Source organism: Falco naumanni, chromosome 3 (assembly GCF_017639655.2).
Source record: "Falco naumanni isolate bFalNau1 chromosome 3, bFalNau1.pat, whole genome shotgun sequence".
NCBI lineage: Eukaryota > Metazoa > Chordata > Aves > Falconiformes > Falconidae > Falco > Falco naumanni.
The window spans coordinates 8,834,054-8,853,736 of record NC_054056.1 but is presented as its reverse complement, the minus strand read 5'-3'; the positions used below and the strand labels follow the sequence as shown (position 1 = coordinate 8,853,736).

The 19,683-nt window shown below is 46.4% G+C and overlaps 1 protein-coding gene across 4 annotated transcripts in view; it reads right to left on the bottom strand.

The window, feature by feature from the left end:
- The window catches only part of PIK3CD (phosphatidylinositol-4,5-bisphosphate 3-kinase catalytic subunit delta), a 48,211-nt gene extending 32,423 nt beyond the window's left edge, over nucleotides 1-15,788 (bottom strand). Inside the window, exon 1 of one of the 4 annotated variants that reach the window (XM_040588787.1) lies at nucleotides 15,765-15,788. The gene's annotated coding sequence lies outside the window, so the exon portion shown is untranslated. Of the gene's footprint in view, nucleotides 1-462; nucleotides 551-785; nucleotides 808-15,764 lie in introns of those variants that run through there. The other 3 variants (XM_040588788.1, XM_040588785.1, XM_040588783.1) reach the window with 3 other exon arrangements.
- Between the last annotated feature and the right edge of the window lie 3,895 nt (nucleotides 15,789-19,683).

The following is a 19,683-nucleotide window of genomic DNA, read 5'->3' as shown; positions in this document are numbered from 1 at the left end:
AAACCTCTGGCTGACTCTCACGCGGCAGCGACATGGTGCCAAACCTGCCGGGGGGACCAGGCAGGGCCCTCTCCAGCGGGTGACACCATCGCTCTCGGCCCCTGGCCTCTGCCTGCCCCCAGCACATCTGTCCCTGCGGGGGCCCGGCTTCGAGGGCTGGCTCCCCAGGCAGCTGAAACCCCACGTCCAACACGTAGATTACCGAATCCTAAACCACCCAGTTTGTATAAAGCAGAAGCGCTTTTTCTTCAGAAAAAGCACAGCCCGCTGAAGGAGCCACTCGGATTTGCCTCAAACGGCACGGAGACACACGCAGGACCGAGCCACGGGGGACAGGGTGACCCTCCACCAGCCGCGGGGCCCGGCCCGGCCCGGACGGAGACCCCCGGCCGCGGCGAAGGGGCAGCGCAGCGCCCCGGCCCCAGCCCCAGCCGGCCCCGCTCCCCCCGGCCCGACGCTCACCTGCACTGCTCGCCCGCGGCGCCGGGCTCCGGGCTGCCGGCTCCGGGCTGCCGGCTCCGCCCAGGCACCGTCTGCAAAGGGCCGCCCGCGCCCCGGCGCCGGGCACCGTCTGCAAAGGGCCGCGCCGCCGAGCGCGCACCGCCCACCCGCGGCCATCGCCCCCCGAGCGCCCTGCCCCGCACGCCGGGCCCGCGCCCCCCGCACCGCCGCGGAGCTGGGGCCGCGCCCCAGGCAGCAGCAGCCCCGCCGCAGGGCCGCCGCACGGCGCGCACCGTCACCCTCGGTCCCGGCGGGTCACCCCGCCGGTGCAGCGCCCCGGTCACCTGCGCGGCGCCGGCTCGGCCAGCCCAGCGCGTGAGGAGATGCACAACCGGGAGCGCCGGTCCCGGCGGCCGCGCAGAGCGTGTCCCCAGCGCGACATGGCTGCCACCCTCCCGACGCCGCCGGCGCGGTGCGTGAGCCGGGGACACGCGCCTGTAGCGCCGGTCAGCAGCTCCGTTACCACCGGAGCTGAAACACGATGTTGAAGGTGGGCTCCAAACCCACATGTACGGTAAACCCACCCACACGGGAGATCCGGCATAGCCTGGGACTCGCTCTTTCCCTGGAAGAGGCTCCTTTGACCACCTCAGCCCTGCAACTACACTTTCTTCACCTGGAAAAGTTTTGTGCAACAGGGATGGAGAGGACCCCAAATCCCAAAGGAGAGTAAGATGACTTGGGGGATGAGAAGACAAGGTGCCTGCGGGGCCCAAAGTAAGAGCAGGGTAGCCACAAGCTGTAACCTGCCTGGCGTCTCACTAGCACCTGCTAGTCACAGGAGACAGAGGACCCAAGCACACGGTTACATGCAGGGGACCAAGGACATACAGGGTACCTACCCATTTTTTTCCTCCCCCAACCTGTTGTACAGATCCATTATCTGCAGGGGAAGCCCACCCAGGCACCAAACCATCCTGCAAGGACCCCCCACCTGAGCCTCGAGGTGCCCCAAGGGTCAGCTGCTTCTCAGACACTCCATGGCATTGCCATCACATCTCTCTGACATGTCACAGGAAACTAGTGGTTCCAAAGAAGTGGCAGATGGGGGTAAGAAATGTTTCCAGCGCTCAATCGCTCTCCTCCGTCTCATTAAATTTTCAGCAGCAATTAGATATCCAAAACCCATTTGCTCATTTGAAAAACTCTTTCACATGTTTCCTCCTGCACTTGAGAAGCGCCCACCATACTCCGGGTCGAGAGTATGTGAACCTAGATTTGTGCTTTTAATTATTTCACTCCCATACATGGAAACAATCTTGGTATAGGACACAGTGTCAGCGTGTTGCCCTGGCTGGTCCTGCAATTTTATGACTCCCAGAATCACCATTTCTCCTAAAGCTTCTACTGCTGGAGGCATGCGATTAAGGTACATTTTTTTTCCCAGGTTATTATCCAAGAAAAACTCATTATTCTTGCAATCTGACTCATTTTTTCCCCCTGAACATCACTAGTTGGCAATACAGACACCTTGCCCTCGGTACAAAATGTGACTGTTGAAACATTCATTCTTTGACTCCATTCGAATCTCTACTATCATGTCTTAATGTGACCTTTTAAAGCTCAGAAACGGCCTATTTTAAATCATTGGCCCTGACATATGTTAAAGATATGTTGAACAGACTGTTTACAGGAATTTGGTTTCTGTTCTGCTTTTTTTTTTTTCTTTTTAACAGTTTTTCTATTCATCATCTTCAAGTTTCACATGTAGGACTATACTGAACACTTACAGGACATATGCCCACACTGTGAGAAATTGGACAACAGAAACCATAGGGAAGGGAAAAGGAACTGAAAGTCAGAAAAATAGTTGCAACTGCTAGATTAAAAATCTGAGACCTTCAGGAAGAACAGAAAGGAAAGATCCATTTGTTGTTTTTCCTCTGTGTTTCTGAGAACAAAACAGTGCTAACGGGCATGAAGAAAACGCTGGTAAGAAGGGCTAGTGGCATCCACGTGGCATTCTTTCTAATGCACCCAATATTAGGCACGTGCTCAGCATCCCCGTTCAAAAAGGCCATCTCCATCCCATTCCAATCTGGTATAAATTTACCCAGAGTTCATAAAGTTCCAAAAGGTTAATTTTGTATTCTTGGCTGTAACCTTTCTCTTGCCATGCAGTGGGCACATGCTCCACGTCCCTTATTCTGGTGAATTTGCCAGGAACATGATGCCATGCTCCTGCTGAGCCAGGGGTCAGCCTTGTCCTGCTTGGTGAATAATGCACACCCCAGCCCCAGTATTCATGAATGTCACACTGTGGTCCAAGTTTTATGCAGGACTCATTAGAAGAGCACAGAGGAGAGAAGAATGGTCACTTTTTGTATAATTGCAGGGACAGGTCTCTGCCACACCAGGTAAGAGCCCTGCCATAATAACGATTAGGGTGAAATGTGGCAACTAGAGCTTGACTCCAAGCTAAGCATCAAGCAAAGAAGAAAAATCGGTGTCTAAAACCAACGTGGACATAGTTGTTGGGTAACACAAACTGACTCTCATTTAAAAAAAAAAAAATCAATTAGTATTTGCCATGCATAAACAAATTCACTTGGAAATAAGAAGGGATCTTCTCCCAGGCTGTATTATAAAGGACATGCACTGTGGACTACCCAGGGTTAACATAAAACTGTAGACAGTAGAAAGACAAATGGACACAAGGGATGAGTTTTTGGACATTCTGCATTGCACAACCGCGGGCTCAGGGTACAAGCCTTTGCAGGATAAGGAGTGCCCCAGAGCTCACAGGAGAGATGGGGGATTCTCTACAGATGAGGATGAAAACCCCACAGCGCTTGGCTAGAGCAAAGGGCTGCTGTCTATTATACATTTACCAAAGCCAAATCTAAAGTGTGATTTTCTTTTCATCTTTTGGCTTGTACTCCAGTTACAACAACTACTCCCATTAATACCTTCTTTCTATATCCCTTCAACAAAGCTTTTTCTGCACCCTTAGTCTTAATTATCAGTCTTTCATAGCTCCACTTACTGGCATTTATCCTCACATCTTTTTTTTTTCAGGTTGTTTCCTCTCTGCAGTGCTCCAGGTACACCATTCTTGCACATCTGCTTATCATCTCAGCATCCCTTTACACAATGGACACGGCTGGAAACACTGGCTGTGCAGCTCCTAACCATCTCCCTTCCAATCCCTTTTCTACTGCAATGTGCTGCATGAGAAATTCAGCCAATGTTCATAGCCTGGATGAGACAGCTGGTTGGCTCTTGGAGGAAGAAGGAACAGGGACACAAAGGGGAGGATGACAACAAGCAAATAATGTAACCACAGCGGTATTTACAGGACTGCCCATCAAGAACACTTTCAACTGCCTGCGGAGCACCTGGAGAGAAAATCACTGTGCCTGTTCTCCTGTGCCCCCAACCACAGAGGGGTCAGTAATTTTAGTAAATTGTAACATTTATGAAGCTGCATTCACCACTTCTACAGGCAAGGCTACAAGAAGCCTCTCTTGTCCTCCACTGACTGGAGTATGTGATAAACAAACAAACCCCACTGAACTCGCCACATTTAATTGCACCACAAAGCAAACAGGAAGCCAGTGCAGTTTTTCGAGAGTTGAAACTATTTGCTCCATGTGGTTAACACTACCCAAAACAGGCGGGAAACCGCGTTTCTGCTTCAGCTATGCAGCTGGTCTGCAAATACGGCTGGTTATTTGCCCTTATTTAAAAGTCAAAAGAGGCTTTTTTTGGTAATCAGATCTGAAATAGGATCACAGCCGCGTGAAGTGTACAACACTGATCAACACCAGCAATCACAAAGGCGAGGAGCAGAGCTCACCTGTGTAAGTACAGCCACAGGATACACCCTTTGCTGAGCAACACCTATGATCAAACCCAACAGTATTTCAAGATTTGAAGATCGCTGTTTCTTCTTGCACCTTCCACAAAGGGTCTCTGTGCTATATAGCACAATGATACGCTGCTACAGGCTTTTCACTCTTTGTTGGGATTTCTTTAAACATACATACATATATAAACTGCACCTTACAGCCTCCAACTGCTTGTACACATTCATTTTCCTATCTTGAACATACCAGTTCTCCATCTTCAAATAGCCAGAGCTGCCACAGCCCTACCAATTATGATTAACTTCATAAACAGCTTAATACTGCTCCATTTTACAGATTTTTATTCAAGTAGGACACAATGTAAAAGATGATGGGAAGACTTGACCTTCATCCCTTTGAAAATCAGCGCTGGTGCTCTAAGGAAAGCATTGACTAATCTAAACCAAGCGCAGATCCAAAATCTCCCAAACTTTGTGGGGGAAAAAAGGAAGACATGAATTCAGAATTTTCATGTCAAGCCCCAGTGATTATTTCTATAGCAGCCAGCAGTATGGTAGGACATTAGAGATAACAAACAAACCGCTGAGCTAGCCAGAAGCCAGAAACAAACGCAGCCCGGGGAACCCAAGCTCTGACCTAGCACAGGGAGTGCAAAAGCACAAACTTAAGTTAACATAAATTTCTGTTTTATAGAAATATAGCAGTACTAATAATAAATAGTAAGTGTTAATATATTCAGAATAGATACACTTTCATTTGTACTGCTTAAAAAACTTCAGTAGTATCTGCTGTAAACCCTGCATTCTCATGCTTTTCCTCCTTTGTTGTTGACACACAAGAAAAACCAAGACACAGAAATGAACTGGCCAAAAGTTACATAGGGGGATGGTAGAAAAAATCAGGTTAAATCTCTGGTGTCCTCACTAAAGGACTTGTTTTATTTGGATAACAAATTTACTTGTAGTGCCAGGATTGCAGGTCGGTAGCCCCTGACATGGGTCTCTGGAGAGAACAGAAACTAGAAAAAGGCTGTGTTGAATAAAACAGAGGAGAAATTAATCACACCACCTTCTTAAAATGAAGACTGAAACGACCACTTCTCTCAAGAGCTCACTACCACATGTCTCAGGTTCCACTTTCCCCCAGCTCAAGTCCCACAAAAATGGCAGGTCCTTTGCTGAGGACAAGGCAGAAGATAAACACCAGACGAGGATGATATTTAGGGGAACAAAACCCAAAGGATCACAAGCACATTTACCAGCTTTACCCAGTATGGGCTGCATTAACCTGGGGGACCACAGGTACAGGAACAAGGACCTCACCGAGCCTCTGAAATCACATCAATCCCAGGACCCCTGAACAACAGAGAGAAGGGAGAACGACACTCAGCTCTCTTGCTGAAAGCCAGAATGGTGTAATTTGGTGTCCTTGCCCAGAAAAACCCCCAACGTTTTATTTGTATGACTACGCATTTAAATGAAGGATATTGCAGATCTGAGAGCAATGCATTCCTCCATGATTTCCCCATAAATGCTTGCAGAGGAAAAACAAGCAACAAGAACTGACCTGAGTTAGCTGCAGCAAGCAGCTGAGATTCCTATCTTGATCATCCACACCACCACAAGACTTCTAAAGGAGAAAAATCTCTGGAGGCAGTTCTCCTTCGGAGGTTATCAAAACGAACGAGGAGGAGGCTTCGTTTGATACCTGCTTGGTTGTTTCTTCATCAGAATCTCAAAGTTACAGCTTCTGTCAGTGTCAAAATCTTGTGTTAAGGAAAAAGCAAGTTCTCTTAACTGTTGGGTGTTGCAAGCAGTACAACATCCCAGAGAATGAAGTGGAAGGTATTAATCAAATGCTAGATAGGAGGAGATGCTACTGACCCAGCTCTGCAACATATGTGAAGCTACAGCAGTGTAAGGGATATGGTTTGAGTTACTGACTGCAAAAACGTTAAGACAGAATGGTTTGGGGGACAAACAAAAAACCAAACCAACACCAACACAAATCCCCACCAAAATTACACACGCTGCTCCAAAAACCCAAGACAATGCTTTCAAGGACAGGACCTGGAGTAAATAGTCATGTTCAACTCCTTGTACTGGCACTGATGCTGTGGCTTTTAATAAGGTGTCTCACCTGTTTCTCTGCATGCAAAATATACATAATATTACTTCCGTGTTTCACAGGGCATTTTGTAAAGCTCTGTTGTTGGTACAAATCATTTAAGGTCTTTAACTGGTGGTGCTACACAAGTTCAAAGCATCAATGTCTCAACACAAATTATTATTTACACCTTTAACACTTCAAAATATAATTGCATAGATACACACAGCATTTTCACACACACACAAGGAATGCCTTGCAAAACCTTACTTCTCTTGAAGATGTTTTCTTGATACAAAACCAAAGAATGTCAAACAAGTGCACAGAAGCTACATACTTTTTCTATTGGTTCTTCATGAGGGACAAACAACTTTCCTCTTTTTCTTTTTTTTTAAATACCATTTCTTGGGAGTACTTCTTTTTGCACCAATTGAGTGATCTATAAAACCACAAACTTCCACTATGAGTTGTAACTGCCTGTTCAACTAAAACACGCTATTTAATCTTGAAATTACTCTTAGGGGATTCTGGATCCTTTTCTTTGCTGCCAGAAGAAAAGCAGCACCCAGTCTTCCCACACTCAGAAGTACAGCTCAAGTTCGCATGAACAAAAAACTAAAACTAGACATCAGTGATAAAGTCAGAGCACTTTAAAAAAAAAAGAAAAAAGGTCCTTCGTCCAGTTTGGGAATTTTGGGGGCCCTTATTGTTTCCAGTAAGACCAGATCTTGCAAACTTTTGTGTGGGTGGCTGGCTGCACACTGAAGACAGACATACGCAGGTGCCTGCCTGCACCAAATACTGTGCACAGACTCACGATTTGTTATATTTGGGTGGGTTTTGTTTGTCAACTTTTAGTTGGTGCATAAAGTGTGTATTCCAAACTAAGCAACATTCATAACCCAAACAAATACACTCTGCATAAAAACCAGGATATACGTATCATGTTACAAAATGAGGCACATGCCAGTGACAAATGCTTTAAGAATTTTTTAGCAGCCACCTGAAAAATCACTTAAGAGTCAGAAATTAGTAGCAAAGGCCATTGCATGAGTCATCAATGACAACAAGGAAAAAAGGAATGGGAAAGGATTTTTTTTTTTCTTTTTTCTAAAATGAGAGATTGCTTTGGCTGAAAGAAAATTATCATTTTTACTGTTACCAGAGCAAAATTTCCATTTGTGAACAGGGGAATTTCCACCTGAGACATACTGATGAAGAATCATTTACATAGCTGGAGGTAAAACTACAACTTTTACCCTGGGAACAGTGTTGAAGAAAAAACAAACTGTCTTTGGTAGCAGTAAAGTGCAAAATTTTTGTCCTCAGATTTTGGTCCAGAAATAGCAAATGTTTGTTTTCATTAGGTCTTTAAAAAAAGAAGAGAAGATGTATTTCACAGAAGCTAACAGTCCAAATAGCCTAAACAGAACTAGGACTGGGAAACTGTACCAGACAACTATTAGCTACATTAAGCACTTACACTACAAGGGTCAGCGTGCCTTTCAAAACAAAATAAAAGCTTCATCATTTATTATTACAGTATCATCATTTAAAACGTGGCAGCAGCCAGGATTTGAGCGAGATTGGGTGCCCCCCCTCACATCAGTGGGATGCACTTAAGCAGAGAAATTTGCTGCCTCAAAGGATTTTTGCAGGTCTCGCCTTGCATGCTACAAACTCGCTGCTGCCTTAGAACAGTTAACGTTGAGCACTGGATCACTTAAGAGATTAGCGGGCTATTTCCCACCCACCCCCTCCCCCCCCCCCCCCCTTTACTGCTGGCTTGTTCTGCTGTCCCCACAAAAAGGGGAAAAACAAAGAGTACCACAAACTAGCAAAGTCTTTAAAATCAGTCTCCTTAAAACAGAGAGGTAGGGGACTCTGATGGGGAAAAGCCTTCAGGAAAATTCTCCACCAGCCCAAAACCAAAATCATCCGCCCCAGCATGGAGATCAGCACCAAGTCACAGCCCAAGCAGTAATTCCAGCCAGTCCTTGGGACAGGTCCCCTGGCACACTTTTTGGTCAGAAATTGCTGCTTGGCACTAGGCTGGCATCCAGTAGCCTGATAACGTTTTAATATGACAGTATGAATGGGCATCTCCAGCAAAGCCTAGGTATTTTGCAGGCTGAGCTGGAAGTGGATACGCTCCTCACACAACACCCCTAGGGATAAGCCCTCTTCCTATTAGAATGGTTAGGTCTGGCATTCCTACAGCAGACAGCGATCAACATGCTGCCACGCTGGGTGTAGAGGTGCTGCCTGTGAGCACATGCATGACACATCACATGCACATACAAAATAAGAGGTGAACTACATGGAAAACAGCAAAGCGAGACACACAGAAGGTGCATTTAAGACAGGCACGGTATCTAGGCTATTGACAGAAACCCCAACTCACTCCCACATGTGTATCTTGCATCACAACCCTTTGGGTAATCTGGAATTTTTATCATTAATAGTTGCAGAGTTTGCTGCTTTTCTCTGGGACGTGAGAAACAAAAAAAGGCACATTGTTCTGTGAAAATTGTACGTCATTATGATTTGCAGACTGGGTTTTGCACATGCAAGACATGCCACTTCTTTCTGAGCATGCGCTGTCCAGGTCCTCTTCCCAGCAGCTGTCTTGCAAAGCCAAAGCACTGCACTCCTTGGCAACTCACCTTCCCCCAACACATGAAAAAGTGAAACAGCCTTATTTATTTATTTAAAATCCTTTTCCTTCAAGCTTCCAGGAAGACCTTGCCACTCATTTGTCAGGGCTTACTTCAAGGAAAACACTTGAATACTTGAAAACTGGTAGGGGGGGGGGGTGTGTGTCCCGCCATTTAACTGGTGCTTTTGCTGAGTCTAGCATGTTCAGTCATCTGCTCCTAAACAGATAATAAAACTGTCCACATTGGTAAACAACACTGAATAGTAATTCAATTATTAAATCAATTGAACAATAGCAGTTTCTAAGTGCAGACAGTCTTAATTGCTTACTAGGAGAGTTTGCAGTCTATCTTCATATTTGTACATTTTACAGTCCTGAGTAATGAGGCTTCACCTAAGTGATTCTTCCATTTTAACAGAAGGCCAGCAGCATAACACAAGTTACCCCAGCTTACCCACCTCTGCATATACATCTGCTCAGTCACTTGCTTGGAAAATTGTAAAGATCTTAGACTGGGTTTGATGCAACGTTATTTCCACTAGGTCCTCAATAGCTACCACAAGCACACAGCAACTCACACCCCCATCTGTTTTAAACGGAAAAAATTTCAGCCTTATCCAGACTGCCTGGAAGTCCCTTTTCTAAATTGTTGCTGCTGTAAGCCTGTTCTGCACCATCACAAAGACCTTAAGTCTGGCTTTACCCTGACACTAAGAGGAACAAATCACCCAACAAAAGCAGCCATAAAGCACCTGCGGTGCTGGCAGGGGCTCAGCAAGATGACAACTTTGCGCTGGATCTCCTATTCTATTTCCCTGTTACCTGCAACAGGGAAACACTCAAACTCTCATTTCCTTCCTCCTACCTACTTTCTGTTTAGTGTTTTGAGTGGCTGGTGTAAATTGGCTCCAGTCAGGAGCCGGAGTTTCAATTTTCTCTTCTTCTGAAGGCCACAGGTAGAAAGACACAGAGCAAAGTCTCCTGGATAAAAATGACAAAATGACAGGGGTTAAGGAGAGGACAGTAACAGACACACAGAGTTAACAGAGCTCCCAGGCATCAAGAGCCATGACGCTTGGATGCCTACAGGAAGATACGAGCTGCACACCACTATCAAGAAGGAGGTGAATTGTGCCACAGAGTTCACATGCAACTTTGGCAAGGTGATGCTTTCAGAATTAGGCTTGGAAATTTAATGGAAAAATTTAGTGAAGTCTGTGTGGCCTCTCTCCACAAGCACCAGCTTCACAGGTATGTGTTATTATATACAGCACAGTCATATTGCCAAAGTGCTTTGCAAAGCCACACTGCTTTGTGTGACTGAGAATGAAATGATCTGGAGTCCCCACTGGAGATACCAAGCAACATGGAAACCACCTGAAAACATTGACCAAATACAGCCATTTGCTAGAGTACCACAAGAGGGGGTGTAGCTTGTTTCCAATGACCTGACCATAAAGCCTTACTTCTATAAAGTTCTGGAAGAATCTGCAACAAGCAAAAAGGCACCAGAAAAGGGAACCATTCCATTTACGTTACTGTCAGTAAAGCATCTCTCTTTACCATCCCATTTCAGACTGCTATGTTCTCAGCCAAAGAGCAGCTCTTGTGATGGGGAACAGTGGGAAATCTTACTTGTTTTACTCTGAGAGGTCAGAGATGCCAGGTCTTGAGGTTGATGTTTTGCTGGGAAGTACTGGCTTCATTGCTGTCCAAAAAGCTTATGGGCACTGAACTGCCTGTAGCACAAAGAGTGCCCTGCTTTGCAAGCTGGGCAATCCCAGCATTGTCACTCCAGTGAAGATGCACACAGCCTGCAAAACTGCAAACTGTAGCAGCACCTGTCTTGGGCTATGCAGGCTGGAGAAGTGGTGGGCGAAAGTAAAACATGACTGACAATGCCTCTTGTTGTGGTTACCTACTTGCTAGATGTGTGGCTTGCTAGTCAGTCAGATGCCCAACAGGTTAACAAGCCTGCAGACCTATGGCATGGCACCCCCATGAACCCCTAACAGCAGCATTTCCTGCTTGCTTTGGTTGCAACCACCCACCTGCTCATCTGTCAGGTTCCTTCAGGACGCTGTGGGGAGCCAAGATGCTCCCTCAGCTCTCTAAAGAAAATGTTGCAAAGAAAAGGGGCCTTTAAAGATATTCCCTCCCTACCTCCTAAATCCCCCAACAAAACCAAATATACCTAGCCACTACAATGGGATTCCTTCTGTGCCAAAAGCAAAAGAAATTCACGAGCCCTTTGACACTAAAAATATATCCTTCCTCCTCCTCAGACTTCTCCTTTTACAGAAGCATTTCTCTTTCTGTGCCACTTCCCAGCCTGTCACACTTGTATCTTTTTACTAGCTTCCACCCCGGAGGCAAATGCCCTCTCAAAACACATTGCTCCTGATGATGCCATATGGGCTTTTAATGTCATGCCATTACAACCTGAGCCACAGCACCCACTTACAGACCGTTCAGTGCTACAAAAGGTCATGCCCTGACTATTCCTCCATGCACATTATTTATTTACCATTCTTCTCTTCCTTCAGCGCTTTATTGATTGGTGCTGCTGACTCCCATGCACTCTGCTTGTGTATCCCCTGCGTTGGGAGGTCATATGCAGCAGGGGAGGAACGGAGGCTAGCACTTTCTGTTCCTGAAACACCAGTCTTTTTTTTTTCCCCTGTGGTCATACAAATATCCACATAGCAAACTTTAAGATTGGAGTAGCTCCCTCAGATTAGCAAATGACAAAAACCCAACCAACCCCCCCCCAAAACCACACATGATCTTTTTTCACTGCTGAATCAGAACCAGCAAAAGCCCACAGAGATTTGAAATGTGTTTTACCAAGAGGAGAGATGCACAAGTACATGCACCTGATCTCACTCACCAGAATAGCTGAGCTCTCATGCCCCATTGCTCCTGTTGCTACTGAACCTTTGTCTTCCCTCATCTCAACTAACAGACACCCCAGCATGTTTGGTGGTAACAGATTACTTGGCACTGCGAATTACTCCATCCAGAGCATCACAGCATTTTCCCTACTCCCCTCTTCCTGAGCCTCTTTTGTGGGGTCCAGCTGACCAAAGGAGGAAAGGCAGCTGCACATCTACTCCATTTACAAATGACAAAAAATGGCATGGGAAATCCTGCTATACTGCAAAACAGTAGAGATGAGGACACCTGACAAATTTGCACAGGAGAGAACTCACAAAGTCTTCCCCTGCAGTCACTTTAGATAGCAAAATGATCAGCCATGGGACAATCAGATCTTGATGAATTTTTTATCACCTTCTTGATGAGCTAGAAACACTGATCATCGACAGATGGTTGTGCCTGCTACCTTGGCTGTACTTTGGAGACCTTGTAGCTACAAGCTGGCAGGGTAAACACCTGTCCAGGAAGTTCTGCCCACATGTGAATTAGCAAAGACTGAATAAGCCCAGTAAAAAATGCTCCCACCATCTGGGTCCAAGGCAAAGTGATCTTCCTCCATGCTGGCAGCATCAGCAGAGGACACTGCAAGTGACTTGTCCATCAGTACTCCCCACGTACTCCCCTGGGATCAGTCTTATAGCAGAAAATTAAAATCAGTCCCACTGCTTCTCTTATGTTGCAAAAAAATAGAGGAAGAGGCCATAAATAATAATAATAAAAAAGCAGCAGCATAACTGATTCTGAAAACAATGTTTTTGTCTGCTCTGAATGAGAAGTCAGCAGCTCTGATTGCATGTGTGCAAATTCCCCCAAAGTTTCCCTGAAACTTTCCATTACAGAGAGGTAACTGAGCTTTAGTGAAGACAGCCATTAAGTTTATGCCGATACTTGTTTATTTACTTCAACTAAGATATCTGCTAGCTCTTATCATGGGTGACTGAATCACCCTCTACCTATATACGTGTAGCTGACTGTCCCTGAAGGAAAGGAGCGCGTCAGCAGTTCTACAGATTGCAAGTGCTCAGAAGACATCTGGCTATAACGGGGCTTCTCCTGCAGTGCTTTACTCCTCTGTTTAGCTGGTTGCCTTACGTGAAGAAAAATGTTCTGGTGGGAGGACTGGGAACTGCCAACAGACAGGCTGTTTCCTTAAATATACAGGACAGCTGTAGCTTTTACACTACCTGTGCACATCACTCAGGTAGTGTAAAAAAAAATCTGCCTAGGTAATACAGAAAAAGACCTCTGCAAGAGACTACATAGCACCATGTGAGAAACCAGTCAGATGCAGCTCTCCAGGAGGAGAGAGCATCTGCTAAGTTCTAGACAGAGGTGCCTGGGAGACTTGTTGTGGGAAACAAATCCAGGAGGATAACAATGCTAGGAATTGATCTGGAAGACATGAACGGGCATCACCAAGAAATCACTACTGACAAATTTACATTCAGCACGCAGTGGAGACTGTTAAATCTACATCCTTGTATCACAGCAGACAGCTCTGCCCACAGATCAGCAACCATAGCATTACCGTGCAAAAATCATCCATATGCTTGCTGGTGGCTCTGGAGGGAACTGTAAAATGAAAGATAAAATTGAATCCTAATGGAAGCCTGTTCCTGTCATTTGGGAACCTGAACTAACCAGCATTCTGGCCAGTTCCTTTACAGCCCAGGTAGCAATTTGAATATGGAAAAGCCAGGCAATCCTTCTCAACAAACATCTGCACAAGCTATTCTTGCCTCTCCTTGTATCACTGGGTCATATCTGGTACCATTGGTAACATCTGTTGAAAAGCCAGGAAAATGGCATGTAATCTGAAGGACCCTTCAGTGGAAGCCAAGGGTGGGCAACTTCAACAAGGCAGCATCCCCTCAGGCCTTGCCCTGCTCTAAAATGCACACAAAGCTCATACGCTAATTTTTCCATCTCTCTCCCCAGCTACTGATTAATAGAGTGTCTCACCCAATTCCCTTTCCTTTTCTGTCTCAAGTGAAGACCTATCTTTTCATGCTTTGGCAGCTGTTTTTCTCCTCTTCCCTACCCACTTGCCTACTGTTGTCTTGCTAATTATTTTTTTACAAGGCTCAATAATTGATGCAATCTTTCCCATTTTTCATCTCTTTCCTATGGCAATGTCTGGCAAGCAAAGAACTCACAAGCAGCTGTGCTCAGCTGACTTCCCATCCACCTCCTAGGGAGAGAAACCATTGCCAGAACAAGACTTTGCAACCTAAACCTCAATTTACCTTTCTCTGGACTCTGCAACTGTTACCCAGAGGAGCAGCTTTTGAAACCACTTAGTGACATGTTAGCAAACCAAGGCTATCATCAATAAAACCAGCATCTCAGAAACACCCATTTATCTCATGTTTTGAACAGTTACCTGTAGTCATCTAGCTCCATTCCTCAAAAATGTTTGCTGCTAGAGAATTTATCTTCAACTCACTGGCAGACAAAGCAGCACTACAGTGATCTCAGATTAGAAATAGCCTCCCATTCGGCCACAATCATCCTGACTAGAGCACAGGACTCCTTGTGTCTCTCTCTAGAGCACGTGGTGTTGAACAAGAGCACAGATTGAATACTAAAGTGAACAGGATACTGGTCCCATATGGTAGAGAAGCTCCCTCAACCCTACAAGTTATTCATCTACCAAAGATGAATTCTGGGTTTAACAAGAGTAGAGACTCACTCATGTTAAGCATGTAGAAGACTGGAAAAAATGTTTTCAAACGTTGTTTACAAGTCCTGTTCTGGAGAGGACTCTGCTACAGGTTTGACTCCCACAGGACGCCTCATGGCGCAGCTCCCTCATCCTGACGCTATCCTAGAAATCACTTTCTTCATATTTTGCTGATGATCAAACTGACCATTTCCCCCTCTCAAAACAAAGGGGAGAAAACATAGCAGTAAATACAGGAATTACACCGACAGCAGAGTTCCCATGCAGCTTCTTTTTGTTTTGGTTTGGTTTTCCAAACACTGTCATGCATCTGAAAAACAGAAGAATTACCAGTTCTTTGCAAACCGTTAGCAATTGCTGTCTGGCTTGCAGTTTGGGAATCACTTCTCTGAGCAGTTCACTATTGTCCAGCCTTGGTACAAGCTGCCAGCTGCCCCAGGTCACAGGAAAGTAGGGCAGCTCATAGCTGTTGCACTTCAAACTAGATGCTTGCTTATTTCACACACTCAGAAAACCTGGGCTGCATGGTTTTTGAAGCATAAAACCCCAAATTCTGCAGGAATCCCCACCAGTGGCTCATTTTTCAGCATTACTCTGACACTGACTAAATCTGACTGATTATCACAAATGCCTAAGTACAGGCCAAATTCTAGTTTTTCCCATTTAAGAGCTGCTGAGGAAGACAACTGCCAAAGAGGAGAAGCAACAAATAGTTTTGCTGCAATTGCGCAGCACTGGGCAATGCATTTCTGAGGAGCACATGCATGCCACTTCCTCAGAGAGCCACTTCTGTGGCACACATGACAGAATTACACCATGAAAAATACATGAGCACGTCGTGACTTTTCCAGAGCCTGCACCCAGACCTTTTGCAAGTGTTGCCAGAGGCTTCCAGTCTACTAACCTCCACCCCCTGTCCTGCTTGCAGCTTGTTGTTTCAAAGAGCAGTGGTGTGAAAAAACAGGAAGCCATGCAGAGGAGAGAGAGAATACAGATTGAGGCACGAAACTGCAGCAGCAACAGCTCCCCCAGCGCACACCCCACCCCCTCTTCCCTTCCACCCCCTTACCACAGGCCACCATCTCGGCGAGAAACGTTGTACTTGCTCTTGACGGGAAGCTGGTTACGGAGCGTGGCCAGAGAGCCACTGAGGGAGGGGAAACCCAGCAGCACGAAGGGAAACACATCCCACTAGCCTCCGTGGGTCTCAGGGGCGGGGAGAGGTAGGCATGCAGTTGGTGTTAAGGAAGCTGGACTAAACCCACAGGTATCAGAGCTTCCTGGAGCGCCTGCTACACTTGACTATCAACCCGAGTCCTAGCATGCGCTGTCCGCTCCTGAGCGGCAGAAAAGGCAGGACCAAGTGCAAAGAACTCCCGTTACCACAGTCTTCTTCGGGAGGCTGTGCTGACAGGGACGCTGGGTGGGATTGCTGACCATGCAGCACCCTGCATCTTGCGACCAGGTTCTGGATATGCTGCAGGAGCAAGGCTGGCAAAGGGCCTGTTCCAGGTGTGCATGGGGTCTGCAGCCTCAAGCCACACTCGGAGAGATGCCAAACTGACTGCAGCCAGCAACTGGCCTCCAATACAGAGAATAATGACCAAAAGACTTTGGGGAGGGGAGAGCAGACCAGGGGGTGGGGGTTGCAGCACATGCGGGGGAGTGGGAGGTCCCCTCCAGATGCTGCATGAAGCATCATCTCCCATACAGCCTCCTCTCAGAGCTCCCTTGTTGCTCTCACTAGGAACTGGGACTGCTCCTTGCCTCCCCTTCTCTTCTCCTGTGTTACCACTTGTCCCTTGCTAAGGCAGCTTGCCTTTCCACCACGTCAGCCACCACTCTGAGCACACAAGGTTCAAGAAGCTTAATAGATTTTGCTGTGATTCATGTAGGCTAGAGGTGGATTTTTGAAGGGAGACACAAAGCTGAATTGTTGCCCATTTGTCCTTTTTGCAACAGGCCACTCACAGCTATAAGCTTGCTTTTTAAAGCACTGCTTTCTTTGTATCTTGGATAGGGTATTCTTGGTCCCTCGTACACAGGAAAAGTCCTACTGCTAGACTAGCTTGGAGAGATAACACAAAACTAATTCCTGCTCTGAAGGTCCCAGGGCCATGGAGTAAAGGAAACTGGTCAAAACAGACACTGCTCCACAGACGGCTCTTTTTTACACCCATTTTACACTCTAAACTTCAAGGAAAAGTATGTAACCCCTTTATCCTCAAGAGTTCAGATTTGCAGCTTCAAATATCCAAGGACCATTCTACAAGCTATTTGACTTTCATCTATGACCTGCTGCACTTGAACAGCTCTTAGCACCATTTCTATGCCCATGTATGTAACCTGCTTACGGAATAAGGATTCTGAGTCGCATCTATCTGTCGAAGAGGGACAGCGCATCAGCTCGTCCACAGCTCCCAGTGTTCACAGCTCTCCCAACACACCCTCTGTTGGCAAATTCTGACAGAAAGGTTCCTATTCTTCAGGAGTCTGCATTGCTCTCACCCTTATCTTTTCAGTCTTCCACAGAAGGCTGAGAGATTAAAAGGGTGGAGATGAAGAAAAAACAGGCACAAAAACACAAGTAGGGGATGGAATGGCCCAGCACTGACAAACAGGCCAACACCCTGGCTTCCATTTCATATAAAGTATTTCTGACTTTATCCCTGCATAGACATCACCATGTCTATGTTTATGTCAGTGAACTAACTGGATAAAACAAAAGGAAGAGAACGATGTCACAGAAATCCTGGTGATGCTGAGAGCAAGGGAAAAAAGCCAAACACAAAACGCAGCTTGGCCAGTGCTTCTGGAGACCAGTACTCAAAATTTAAAGTGAATGCAGGTGGGATAAGCACACACAACCCAAGCCATAGTGGGTAACGGGTCACAATATGAAGCCATAAAATGACCTAGCACATCCCATAGTGAGTGATGGCTCAGGATCAGTTATAGGCCTTAACTCGTTAAGATGTCAGCACAGTCTCTCCCTACACTGTACTTAGCTTGGATTTTGTCAATCAAAAGCCTTTTACACCTGTACTAATTCAGCACTGTGCACAGGCAAATTGTCCTTCTTTTCTACTGTTAATAAGACACAAAATTTTTTAAATTGCTAAAACTTAAAAGAGAAGGAGTGAAGACACATGTGAGGCAACTCAGCGGAAAAGAATTAAACAGTCTGGTATCTGCCGGTGGGAAGAGGGAATGCAATATTTCCTCAGTCATTTTCAAAGCCTCTGCATTGCTTGCAAAGGGACACCCTGTGCTGTTGTTTATTTATAAAACCTATAAGAATGTTGACCCAAGGCTATAACTTGAAGAAAAATAAACAGAGGACAAGTTTTCCAAACGCAGTCACAAACCCAAGAGAAAGAGGCTTACCAGTTAAGACCCTCTGCTGTTAGAGGCATGCAAAACACAGGAGAAGCCCTAGTACTGAGCCGCTAAAAAGCCGTGCAAAACATGAACAATCCCCCTGGCTTAAATGCAACCAACACTACAGTTCTCTGTTCCAGGCACAGAAGTAGGGGGGGGGGGGGGGGGGGGGGGGAAGCGGTACCTGTGAGGGAGCCTGAATGGGACCACGGGCACTCCCAGTGCCTCCCTTTGTTGGCAAAGCTAGTCTTCCTAGGCCTTTAGGGTTTTTGTTTTGTCTTTTTGACTAACTGATGAAGAGAGATGCTCCTACAAGCAGTGATTCAGAGCAAGGCCTTCATCTAAATGCTCTGAATCATTCTTTGGAAGAGATCATCTTTGCTGATAATTGAAGGGGCCTCTGGGCTACCAGAGATTATTAACTCTTCTGTGGCATTCACATCAAGACATCCACATAAGACCTAACTATTTGCTATTGGGACTGTAGCTCGTTATCCAGACCCGCTCAAAAAGCGGGCAAGGCAGGTGCAATAAGGAGAATAATCACAGAATCGTTTAGGTTGGGAAAGGCCTCTAAGATCATTGAGTCCAACCATGAACCCAGCACTGCCAAGCCCACCACTAAACCACATCCCTAAGCACCACATCTACACGGATTTTACATAACTCCAGGGATGGTGACTCCAAGCCTCTTCCAATGCTTGACGCCACCCTTTTGGTGAAGAATTTTTTCCTAACATCCAACCTAACATCCATCTTGTCCTATCGCTTGTTATTTGGCAGCAGAGACCAACCCCCACCTCACTACCACCTCTTCTCAGGGAGCTGTAGAGAGCGATAAGGTCCCCCCTGAGCCCCCTCCTCTCCAGGCTGAACACCCCCAGCTCCCTCAGCTGCTCCTTATCAGACCAATGCCCCAAACCCTTCCCCAGCCCCGCTGCCCTTCTCTGGACATGCTCCAGCACCCAACGCCCCTCTTGTAGTGAGGGGCCAAAACCTGAACAAAGGTTTCAAGGTGCAGCCTAAAAGGAGGAGGCAGAACACAGCCCCTTACAACATGGTCTGCAATCCAAATACTTGGACCACAGAGAGTTCAGCCATGTGCATCTCTACTACTCTTACAATGAATAAAATAAACTCCACCTACATCTGACTGGGCCTGCCCACAGGCCCCATCACCTTAACACAAATTAACCAAGCCCAGCATGATGTGGGATCCTGCTGGCAGGTGGCAAGGAGGAGAAACCACTGCCAGTAAAAACTGCAGTTGAACTCATACTGTCATCTCCGTTTGCAGACTTCTAGAATCTCCCTTCAGCACTGCTACAACATGTATTTATTGTTCCACTTTCCAGAGGGGATGGAGATGCAGAGGCCTCTTGCCACAGCCCTGTCTCAGCCCCACCGGGGGCGGTCCCCGAGGCACGGACGCCGGTGCCAACACACCACCTACCGGCAATCGCAACGGGCCGCAGCAAACCACCAAGTGCCGGCACAGAAACCACTCTTACCGATTTACACAGGCTGCTAAAGGTAATAACCCATCAACCCACTGGAGAGAGAGAAGACAAAGCCCTTTACCCTTCCATGTGTCCTCAAAAGCCTGA